The sequence below is a fragment of the Episyrphus balteatus genome, chromosome 3 (genome assembly GCF_945859705.1).
Source record: "Episyrphus balteatus chromosome 3, idEpiBalt1.1, whole genome shotgun sequence".
Classification (NCBI taxonomy): Eukaryota; Metazoa; Arthropoda; class Insecta; order Diptera; family Syrphidae; genus Episyrphus; species Episyrphus balteatus.
Genome location: NC_079136.1, coordinates 70,527,905 through 70,540,300, shown reverse-complemented (window position 1 = coordinate 70,540,300; position 12,396 = coordinate 70,527,905). Strand labels below are relative to the sequence as shown.

The 12,396-nt window shown below is 28.6% G+C and overlaps 1 protein-coding gene across 3 annotated transcripts in view; it reads left to right on the top strand.

Annotated features, from left to right (window-relative positions):
* Positions 1-670: 670 nt before the first annotated feature.
* Positions 671-12,396, top strand: part of LOC129913839 (sodium-coupled monocarboxylate transporter 1) — a 34,783-nt gene continuing 23,057 nt past the window's right edge. The window contains exons 1-2 of one of the 3 annotated variants that reach the window (XM_055992743.1): positions 671-801; positions 1,641-1,784. The gene's annotated coding sequence lies outside the window, so the exon portion shown is untranslated. Of the gene's footprint in view, positions 802-1,524; positions 1,785-12,396 lie in introns of those variants that run through there. The other 2 variants (XM_055992745.1, XM_055992744.1) reach the window with 2 other exon arrangements.

The window sequence follows — 12,396 nt, the reverse complement described above, 5'->3', positions numbered from 1 at the left end:
TCATCTTTTTTTTTAATACAAGAATATTAAATTTTAATAAAACTGTTTTAAAAGCCTATATGGCAGCAGCAGCCATTTAAACAAAATTCTTGCCGCTTCCCTGAAAAAGGACCTATAAAAATATTTTCTACAAAAAAAAATTAACTTGGTAACCCTCTTTCTGACAAACAAATTTCTTTCACTTTCAATAGTTTTGAACTCTAAGTGAAAAAAATGTTACGCATACACCCCAGTGACCATTTAATTTAAAGATTTAATAAATATTAGTTTCTTAGTCTTGGGACTAATAGTTTCAGGGACTATCAAGGTTATCACCAAAAATTAAATTATTAAAACCCAGATATATTTCATATCAATATGTCCCACTGTATTTCACTTGAAAGTCTTAACAAAATTCTTAGCAAAAATTTCCTTTTTTTCAGAAAAACTCTCTGCTCATGATCACATCAAACCTCACAAATAAATATTATTTTTGCCGCCTCTCTTATACACATTATAGAGGTGTGTAGCATCACTGAGCTTCAACAACATCATCACTTTGTCAGTAGGTACACAAGAAAAAAAAAAAAAGAAAAAACAAATCGCCAAAGGGAACTTGTTGGGAGCATAACCGGCAAATCAGTCATATAGGGCCATCAGCTGTTCGGATCGTTTGTAGGTACGTGTGAGTGCTCCTCGCTTTATATTGTTAAAACGGTTATTAGCTGCGGTAGTCTTCTAGCAGCCACCGATCTTGTTAGGCGCTGTGATCTAGAACGTTTTTTTGTATACTTTCATCTTTAAAGTTGTCTCTTCTGCAAGGTACTTTGCATATACACAATCTTCGAGTCTTGATCGACCTTAGAGATTGATATTGATAAATAATAATAATTGAAAAAAAAAAAATTTGAGTGTACATTTTTTTGCTGATCATAAAAAATTATATTCAATACTTTTATTGTTATAAATTTTTTTTTAATTAATTTATACGAGTTTCTGGTGAATTTTGAAAATATCATCAAAAGTATCTCGTAGATAATAAATCGAATCGGAAATTTTGTCCAATTGCCAATAAAAGACCAAAAAGAGTGCCAAAGTTTTGAGGGTTGCCAAGTTACTCAAAGTATTCAACCCCACAGAAGCAACCCATTTTTCTAGTATTGGCTCTAGATTTTCAAAACAGGAAGAACGTGTATCTCGCGTGTGGTGAACACAGTACTTAGATTTGATAAAAACGATCGTTGGGGTATTTTTAGTCATGTGGTTGACTTTTTTAAACTAAAATATATTTTTTTATAAAGAAAAAAAAAAACTTAGAAAAAAGGTCGCGAGTAGCTTAATCGGTTGCAATTATAATTGACATTGTTTCGGGGTGCTACTATCGGGCCATTAATTTTTTTTTTTTTTCATTATTGCGAGTTTGATGAATTTCATTTCCGCGCTTTCAGGGTGTGTATAAAGTAAATTCAATGAAATAAAAACACGAAAACCCTTTTTATAGTTTTGTTTGCTATTTTTCTTCTTTTTTTTTGATGACGATAAAAGTGCTGAGTTGACAACGAATATATTTAATTTTAATCTAATGAATGTATTTCGTTTGAATTCGAATTTTTTACAAAAGCAAAATAGAAGAGAATAAATAATTTTTCGTATTTTGTAAGGTTGGAACGTCAAGTCGTAGCCGGTTTAAGTTATTCAAGTTATTGTTGTGTCGAATTTCGTTGAAAAGAAAAATAATAAAAAATAAATATAAAAGACACCTTACCAAGGAGGAGAAGAACCGTGATAAACACAGAAAAAAAGTGGTAAGTTTGAACGATTTATTGGAGAATAGATGAAGAATATGAATACAAAAAAAAAAAATTAGAAATTTGATTGACCTTGGGAAATGATACTGCATGTTGCATTTACAGGGTGTTTTATTCAGAAATTAATAGTATTATCAAATTGTTAAGAGATACAAAATTTGAAATAATTATAATACTTTAGCTGTTTTTCCAAGTAAATATCTTCAGTTTACCATGAACAACATGTTGTAAATAAATTATAAAAGGGTGTAAAAATGAAATTTAATTTTTTATCATGCAAATAAATTTTTGCATGCAAACAGTGCCATTTTAATTGCACTTTTAGACCTTTACTTTAATTGATGGTAATGAAATAGTTATCATACGTGTTAGCGTGGTAGAATTTCATCGCTGAATACAATACAAAATTGACAGAAATGTCAGAAATTTATTTTTAAAATTAAACTTTTTGGCTGTACCCTGAACTGTAGAGTAGCCTTAAAGCTTAAATGAGTAAACATTTGGCAAATTCGACAGCTAAATATAGGTTTTTTGAGTTTACAAATGTAAAAGTTCATTAACATTAATTAGAAAGTTTACCTTGTATTTATTCATGCAAAACATTTGTCATTAGAAAATTTTATAACATCGCGATGCAGTAAATTCGCTTTAAGGGGAAAAAAAAGTAGTTTTTGAATAATGTCCAAATTTTGAAACACTGAAAACATTTATTTTTATAAGACAACAAAAAAAAATGCAATTTATGCAATTCCTGGCGTTTTTTTTTCCAAAAAAAAGTTTTTGGCTTTTAAGAAAATTTGAAACCTCTTTTTTTGTGCAATAATAATACACTTATGTATGTATATTTGATTCCTAAGGCATGTTAACGATGAATCCTGCAGTCGATATTTGTTGGGATTTTGTACCAACTATAAATTTATTTTAAAAAAATATATATTTTACTTAGGTGCTTTCTTTAAAGCTATTTTTATTTACTATTAGTAAATAAAAAATCTCAAGTTTTGAGGTCTTAAATAAAAAAAGTGAAATAAAAAACAAAATTTACTTAAAAACAAAAATTAAATTATTATTTCAGAAAAAAGTAAAACAAAAATTCTTTTTGACATTTTGCTTTATTAAATACCTAAAAACTGTAGATTAATTTTTATAAAAAATCAGTTTATTAATATTTAAGTTAAGCTTCTTATTTATATTTATTTCGATTAATTATATTGATAACTGCAGAAGTTACAGTTGTTCAAGCCTTGCAATGGCAACAAAAATAGCATCAGTTGGGATAAATTTTTTTTTATAAAAAAGTTTTTTTCAAAATACATATTTCTACTCTTTACTTTGAATCAATCTCATTCCAAAACAGAAAAAAAAATAAATTTTTAGTCTAACTGAATTACAATCTAAATAACAATTGTTCAAATTTAGAAATTATAAGGTCAAATATTTGAATATTTGAATATTTGAAATAAATGAGAGGATAATTTTACAAAATTCTGTAATAGGTACTAATATTTTTTTAAACAAAGTGAAAAAAATAAAAAAAATAAAAATTATTTTTATTTTTAAGCGGAGTGATTGAATATAATTCAATTATAAAGTTAATAACTTTTTATTATTAAAAAGTTAAATTGACCTCAACTCCATATGCGTTTCGCATATGGTTATTAACTTTTTAACTAATATTTTTTTTGCAGAATTTGGTAAAACAGAATTTTGTAAAAAGAATTTGAATGACCTCAATTCATTACTTATACATAACATATATTATACTGTTAAACATGAATTTTGTATTTTCTTCATGATTTTGAAAGGAAAATAAAGAAATATGTACATTTTTAAGAAAGTAACAGTTACTTGCGATAGATGAACTATGAGGGGTCCAGAATAAAAATGGAATAAGTCTTTTTAAAATTTGTGCATTATACTTTATACACGACTTTGAGAAGGAATTTTTGAAAAAAAAACTATTTCAGACCAATAGCTTTATGTCCTCCGAATTTATTTTAAACATTTTCTTTAGCAAATAAACAAACACTGAATTTAAAAGGTTAAGACCTTATAAACATCCAACTTGACTCGCTTTTTTTTTAAGCCCTCATATGTACCAGTAGGTAGAGTAAGTTAAGAATTCGTTAAAAAAAATCTATCTCGAGTCTCGAGATAACAATCGAACATTACAATAGGCTGATAGAGAATTCGGATTTGTCTGCCTGTTTTGACCGTCCCAAACCACTATAGTAATTTTCTTCAAACATTATGACCAAAATTAATGATACTTGCCATATGAGTAAAATGGAAAAGTGTGTTTTTCTCAAAAACGGCTCTTACAATTTTCTTAAAAATACGTATAGTGCGGAAAACCAGGTAAAAAAAAAAAAAAAATTGAACGGTTATTATTAAATGGTACCTGCCATAGAGCCATGTTCTTCGTTTCTGACTTTCTCGTAAACATCTAAACCGACTTTAACGACAAACGTACAAAAACATTCTAGTTACCTGGATGCTAAAAATATATATTAAAAAAATCATTTTTTTTTATGAAAAATTATTTTATTTTAAAACAGACTCATCCCAAATTTCTTCAAAATTTTATTTTTTTGTGTGTAATAAAAATTTTTTTATATAACAAAAATATAATAAAAAATAAGGTTTTAGACCATTTTTATCACCTTTTTTTTTGTTTGGGGTATTGAAAATATCATAAACAAATATTAAAACAGCTTTTTTTTTCTTGTGTTCATTTCTGAAAAAAGTGGACACATTTTTGTGGGTTAAATGTTTATTACTTGTATTGTTTTTGCCCATTTAAAAAAAAAATTCTGTCACATTTAGATTGGCACATTTTGTTTTAATCAAATTCTTTACGTACAAATTTAAATAAAGTAACCATTCCGTTGTAATCGATTCTGACGTTGAATCGATAAATTTGGCTCTTTTTCAAAATAATCTCCTGAACAGATGCAAAGTAGTAGTAAATAACTAACTTTTTCGTCATAGTCGAGTCGAACTGCACCACAAGAAAAATGTTCAGCAAACATGGTCAACGGTACGGCCAACGTCTTCAACTATTCTAAAAACGCTAAAATTCTTCCTTTCAAGATCGAGAGTGATAAAAGATTAAGCATTTGAAAACCTTGTAATTTCGGATGCTGTGTTAATAGATTAATGCGATTAACGATGCAATTTTATTAAAAAGTAAATTTATTTGTGTTGCAAATTTTGACACCCTGTAGAAATTCTTTGAAACCAAAAACAAAACAGCATCTTTCGCTCTGATATAACAAAACGACCACAATTGCCGTGCGCCTTCGTTTACGCCAAACCACATCTTGGTCGATTTTCAAAAAAGAAATAAACTACATCACATCAAGAAACTAATGTTGAGCCGAAAATCTTTAATCATTATACGAGACGAGCGGCCTTATGCGTGAGCACAAATATGTTTTCCCGTCGAACGTGATGTCTGCGTGAGAACTTGTTTACCACAAAACATTGTTGGTATTTTTTGTTTTTATTTTTAAAATTTAGTAGGTTTTTTTTTTATTTATTTTTATATTTTCGATGCTAATTGCATCTGGCTTTTTGGCCGGTTGTTTTGAGGTAATAACAAGTTCACGGTCTTTGTCACGCAGTTGTTAAGTTAAACAAAAAATTGCATCTCAATTGTTAGCAAATAAATTTGGAGCAACTACCTATCTGCCATTAAAACGAAAATGATTCTATTGAAAAGTTTTTTTTGGGATAAGATTAAATAATTATATACAAATTGATTCTCCCAAAAATCTATATACTTATTTCTATGACACTGAAATCGTTAACCAATTTACATATCAAATAACATAATTAATGCAAATTAATTTTGATGATATCGAAATTTTCTTTATTAAATATTTAAATATTTTTTAGTTTGACATTTTGACCAAATAGACTCATATAGGTATTTTAGAATAGGTGCTATTTTTAGTGTTGGTCATTTGTACGTTGTTTTGTATTTAAATATGTTATTAACGCCTTAATTATTGTCAACAAAATCAGAAAATCACATTAGACAAAAGTGAATTTTACTTATTGTATAGATTTTACTGACTAACCCGACCACCTGCTTGATATTACGAAGAGAGAGAAATCTTGCAGGTTTTTGATTTTTTTTTTTTTTTTGGGAATTTTCCACACAGATGATCACAGTAAAAGTGTTTTTTGTTTGTGTTTTTTTTTTTTTTTGTCATTCGGAATTTATTCGAGTGAAAATGTCAAAACGTTTTAAATGGGAGCTAGGTACATAAATAAATTTGGATGAGGAAAATATATGTAGTATATTTGGCTAATAGATTGAATGGAACAAAGTCCAATGGTCGAAAGATGTTTTTGTTTACAATTTTTTGGAAAGATTTTTTAATGGTTTTTGCACGTCGGCATAACGTGACCCATATTTTTGTTTTGTTTCAAATATTTATTTTTGAGCCCAATCGAATTTTAAGTTGAACAAATAGAACTTTTGAAAAAAATGTTTTTATTTAAAAAAAAAATAATAGAACCTTACAGAACAGACGATGTGACAACAGAAGAATAATAACTATGAACAGTGGGTAAACAGAAGTCCATATTCCGTTCCCAATAAATAGAAAAAATCCATTATACGGATTTTAATCTCTTGCAATACATAAATCAAGATGTGCCAATGTAAAATTATCATACCCAATGTATCGACCCTTAAATTTAAGTTAATAACGTGTAGCTCCTTAATGAGCAGCGGTTCGATTATGTTCAAATTCAGAAATAAATAATGGTCTTAAAAGCATGTCTTAAAATTTCCATTATCGCTTTGGGTATAAGCGTGTTTGTGTTTTCGGAATTTTTTTCCAAGATCCATTAAGTACTCATTTTCGAAAATGTTTTACGAACTGTAATATGAGAGTTTAATTTTGTACCAATAACCATAATTCTAGATATTATGTATTACTATTATTCATTATCAAAACAATTTTTTTCATTTACCATTAACATTTTTTCAACCCTTCTTGAAATAAATAAGGTTAAATCTTAGAGGCCAATACAAAAGGGTTAAGTTATAAATGATAGTTTGCCAAAAAATATGATCAAAGTTTGAATAATGTATAGAAATCGATGAATTTTTCAGCATTGATCCTCTTATTTTTATAGGAAAGAGTTGCTCTAAATTTATGTTTTTGAAGAAATTTTGTATTATTTTCTATTTTTATTAAACACATATTAACAAATAGTACATTCGGATGTACGGTAATATGCCAATTTGTATTTTTACACTTTAGACTTCAAACTATCAAAACCTTATTTAATTGAACTAACGATACAGAAAAAAACTACTTAGTACATACTTTAAAATATAAGTCAATGCAAAATACAAATAAATTTGTTGTTTTATTAGGACTTCGAGTTTTCAATTAACATTTGACACAAAATGTTCATCATTAGTTGGCTTACTCAAACGTGTTATAAGATAAGTTCGTTATTACATAAGAAATTATTTCTATAATAAAACAAAAAAGTCTCCAAAACCTGTTAGATTAAATTATTATTGAATTAAAATATTAAAATAAGAAATAGGTACTTTTATTTCTTGATTTTTTTTTAAAGCAGTAAAATCTTATATATAAAAATGAGTTCATTTAGTGTGTGTGGCCGATAAACTCGCGTTTGGCTGGTCCGATTTTGGTAATTTTTTTTTTGTTTGAAAGGTATTAATGTGTAGATGGTTTGTATACAAAAAAAATAATACCTTTTCTCGCATCTTTACATAGCTGTCAATTTGTACGAGTAAAAAAACACTCTCACTTAAAAAAAAAAAAAATAAGCTTAATTTGTAAACAAATTTATTAGACAGGCTTTCAAAATAATTATTATCGTTTAAGGCCAGATTTTGACAACATTTGCGTACATGTTAATAGTTTGCAAACATGAATTTAATCAGATTTTGTTGTGTCATGCTGTGGATATGTATTTAGGTATGTATGCAAAAAAAGAACGATTAAATTCTATTTTTTTTGATCAAAAGAAGTTCAATTCTGAGGAGTACCTACTTTCAACTTCGTGATGCCATTAATGATGGTAATGTTAATGATATTGGTCAGTTCACTATTTTGCTAACTTCATACACTGGTGCACACTGGGGCCTACTGTATGGGTGGCTGATGTGATATTCTTATATATAGTAAATTAAAGTTTGGTTTTGTGTACGTTCGCTAACCGGCCAAAACGGTTGTCTGATTTTCTTAAAAGAGTAGAAAGTTTATTACAAAAAAATTGATGATTTTATAGGGTAAATAGGGGTTACAGTACATTGAAAAAAGAGGCTATTTTCTAAACGGTAAGTTTTAGAGATCTGATTTTTTTAAATTGATAGATACATTTATTGTTAGTTTGGAAAAGGTAATGAAAAAATTCTAAAAAATTTCAAAATTAAGTTGTTAAGGGTTTTTTGCAGTCAAAACATGTGATATACCTTCGACAAAAGATTAATTACAGATAGGCAAAATTTTGTACAGAAATTTGAATTACACCATTAGAAAGATACTAAAAAAAAATAGGCGTCTTATACGGATTTTTTTCATAGACCCTGTACTTTTAAATATGAATTTTTGAAAAAAACAAGGAATTTTTAAAAAACTGCGAAAAATTTTAAATTAATAGGACATATGGGTTTTAATTATGCGCATGCATGTGCAAATAATTGAATTTTTAAAATTATTTTTGACCGAATAACGGGAAAAACAAGTTTTTTTGTTCCAATTTTTTTGGCCGTTTTTAACTGTTTTTTATTTTTATCTTTTTTTCTTCAACATATAAATGAATGAAATTTACTGTGTAGATAGATAATAAGCAAGACTATAATTGTATATTTGTATCAAAATGTAAACACAATCTTGAATAACGGTAAAATAAAGTTCTATTTTTCAACACGTGACATCTTTTGATTGAGAGCACATAATAATTGTATTTAACTTTATTGAGCATCTTGATGATATTACCTTTCATTTGATCGCACATATCGCACATAGCCGTACATCAACTACAAGCTACATAATGTTAAATTAAAAACTTGAGAAATACCTAAAAACACCTGTGGAGATCGGTTGATCATGACCAGCCACCAGTGGTGGTGACCAGTGTGGGAAGTACCGTAATCTCAGTTTGAACTTTTGATATGGTTGGCTTTAAAAAATTCTTACTTTTTTTGTAGGCATCGTAGAAATATCATTAAAACGTCATGTGAAAGGTGAAATAATAGGCTTTCACATGATCTAAAATTAATTATAGGTTGTCATCGAAAAAATTGATTTATAGCATGAGAAAATAAAGTATATGGTTTTTTTTTGTTTTTATTAAGAGACAATTAAATTGATTCTCTCCATTGCATCCATGTTGCTTACAATCAATTTTGAGAAATTCACATAACGCCATGCTTTTCATAGCGTAGGAATAGCTTGCCGAGCGAACCAGTTGAGCGAACCACGCTCATGGCCATTATGGGGTAGCATATTTCCGCTGACTCGCACATGCTTTACGAAAAAATTTAACTATATGTAGGTACCAAAAAGAGAGATCAAAATATTTTCTAAAGTCGAGTAAAAATGGGCGTAAGAAAGGGCAGGCTAAATAGCATACACATTATTCAAATTTATAAAGAGCCGTTAAAGTGCGATATTGATAATAGGGTGTATTTGCAAAACGCTGTTTTTTTAAAGTGCCGTAACAAGCCGTATTGAAATATTTATGGAAAAAACGTTTGAAAGAGTTAATAACTTTGCATTGTGAAATTTTGTGTGGTGCAGCATTGTAGTGCATGTAGTGAGCATTTTACTTAGGCTACTTTTTGCTAAAAGTTTAAAAGTGAATATTTTTAGACTCATTTTACAAACTTTTAAAGTTTTAATCCCCTTTTTTTTGTTCATTACAAAGTCGAAAATTGGAAATGAATACAAGAAATGGCGGAACGAAGTCCGCCGGGTCAGCTAGTTACTAAATAAAATGACGAATCGTTATTTTGGTGTTTGTTACTTTGTAAGGACATCATAACATCAAGTGTATTAAATACCTAATATATAAAACTAGACAACCAATTTCAAAGATTGAAAATATGTTTGTGACTGTGATCATTTAAGAGCAATTTGTACAGACTAGGAACTAAAATTAGATTGACAATGACAAAAAAGTTACCGAAATAACAACAGTCACTCAAAAAAAAACAGGATCAAAATACAGTACTTAGGTACCTACTATTCCCCATCTTGAGACGTATACCTACTCATATTTCTCCAGCATACTGATTATTATCAATCAGTCTTCAATATACTATCAACGCAAAAACTATTCTTCAATGCAGTAAAGCTGTAATCCCATAACTGAGAAAATGGCCAGAAACTATACTATATCAAGCACTTTCAAGATCAGTTTGCACCTATTAGGATTTCTAAAGTATCCACCAACAAATTCTTTAACTTCTAATATTTTGTGGCTGCAGATTAAAAGCTAGTAGCAATTTAATGAAGATGAAAAACCTCCCTTACCTACTAAGTAGCTACCAGAGTCATAAAAGTTCAAGTCAAGTTCTGTTCGATTACTTACAAAAAGCAGAAATATAGTTGTTTTATGGTTTATAAAAATGAACGGTTCATTGTAGTAGAATATTATAAAAGTTATTTTCTAAAAATGCATAAATATCAGAAAAGTCAGCTAAAACAAAAAAAAAATAATTAAATAATACACACTTTAACCATGCTATGGGTAAACGTACACATAACGTTTACCAATTTATCACAATCATTCAACTCTGTTCAGAATAACAAGATTTAAAAATCATGTGCTCTGCATAAAATTTGATAATGTTAAACATGTGATGAATTGATTGTTTTTTTTTTACACGTTTATCCACCCATGTTTGATTTTATTTCCAGTTTTTTATATATTTATGCTATCAAAATGGCAATTTGCATGCAACACATTAATATGGTCGCTTAAATTTAGATTAATAAATAAATGCGACAGCTGGGAACAACTTAATTGAATTGTTTAACGCTCTTAAAAAAGTGTTTCACACTAGATTTTTTTTTTAACGTAATATAATAAGTAAGTGCACGTGAAGCCAATTTTTTTTTTGACATAAATTTGGTGATTTTTTTATTTTAATCTGACAAGAAGATAAAAACAAGCGGTCTATTACACGTGTAGGTATTTAAACTTCAGTCAAAGCGTGCGTCGGAAAAAAGGTCCTTTACATATCGCGCAAGGGCACTATCTATTTTTATTTCATGGATCGATAGGGATCTATCTAAAAAGCTGCTCCCCAAATTCTCAACACCTGGCAATTCTTGAAATAAAAATAGACAGTGCTTCTGGAGCATTGTGTACCTAAAATGTTTGAAGTTTTATGCTGGTCTGCATATCTGTATGCACTGAAAAAAATGCCATCTAAAAAGAAGCGGATTCCGCATTAAATTAAGCGGATGGTTTTTACCATGATAACTTCCGTTTTAAATTAAGTGGACAAATCTTCTTAATTTTTTTAATGTACAAATTTAAAAGAAATCCTCTTAAAAGAAGCGGAAAATCATCTTATTTTTATGTGGAAACATCTTAATACCTACAAAAAAAAACCTAGGCGAGTGCTTTACCATCGATCTTAATTTTAACAGAATTTAAGCGGATTCCACTTATTTTAAGCGGAAATTGTTTTAAGCGGATGGGATTAAAGGTGGGCATCATCTTATTTTAAGATGCCCTTTTATTCTCCATGTGAAAGTCATTACAAGAATCAGAAGGTCAAAAAGAGGTAAATGGTTTTTTTTATCTTTACAGCTTTGCACATCCTTAGGGCCAAATCTCAGAAATTAAAATGTTGAAAATCTTGAGGTGAATATCTTTGCTCCCACACATTTTTCTTATCATCTATCTATAGGAATTGAAAAAAAACCTATTTGAAAATTAAGGGGAGGGGGGAAATGGGTTCTTGTGGGGGTAATCATCATGAAGAGACAAAGAAGATATTTGATGAAATTCACTCATTTTTATCTTATTCACACCAAATCGTAACGATAAGGTGATGAAATTTATTCACATCAGAGGAAATGTGAGAAAATTAGTAAATTAAGTTCATGATTCATTATCCAATCTTTAGCAGTCATCAGATAAGAAATCTTTGCAATGTATATTAATAGAAATAATACAAACTCAAAACAAACAAGAAGTACAAGAACGAAATATCTACTAGTAATGAAAGTGGAAGCTTCATCACTAATGTCCTTGGAATAATAGTGTCAATCAATAAAATCAATAAACAATGAATTTAAACACTTCCTCGTGTTAACTTTGAGTGATGATTTACATTAATCTTGCGTCTTTTGTGAAATTATGAAATCTTTAACATGACGATCATGCATAGGCTATTGACCGAATATGTACACCTGCAACTGAAGAAATTTTTGAATTTAAGATTTTGCAATCGGAAATCCCATCCAGCAATACATCACTTTTTATTGGGTTTATTTTCCAAAAGATGTAAAATGATGTACACATTGAGGTTTGATAAGAGTGAAAAACGTCGTTGTATTGTAAACGTACATGAAAAATCATCACCTTTTTT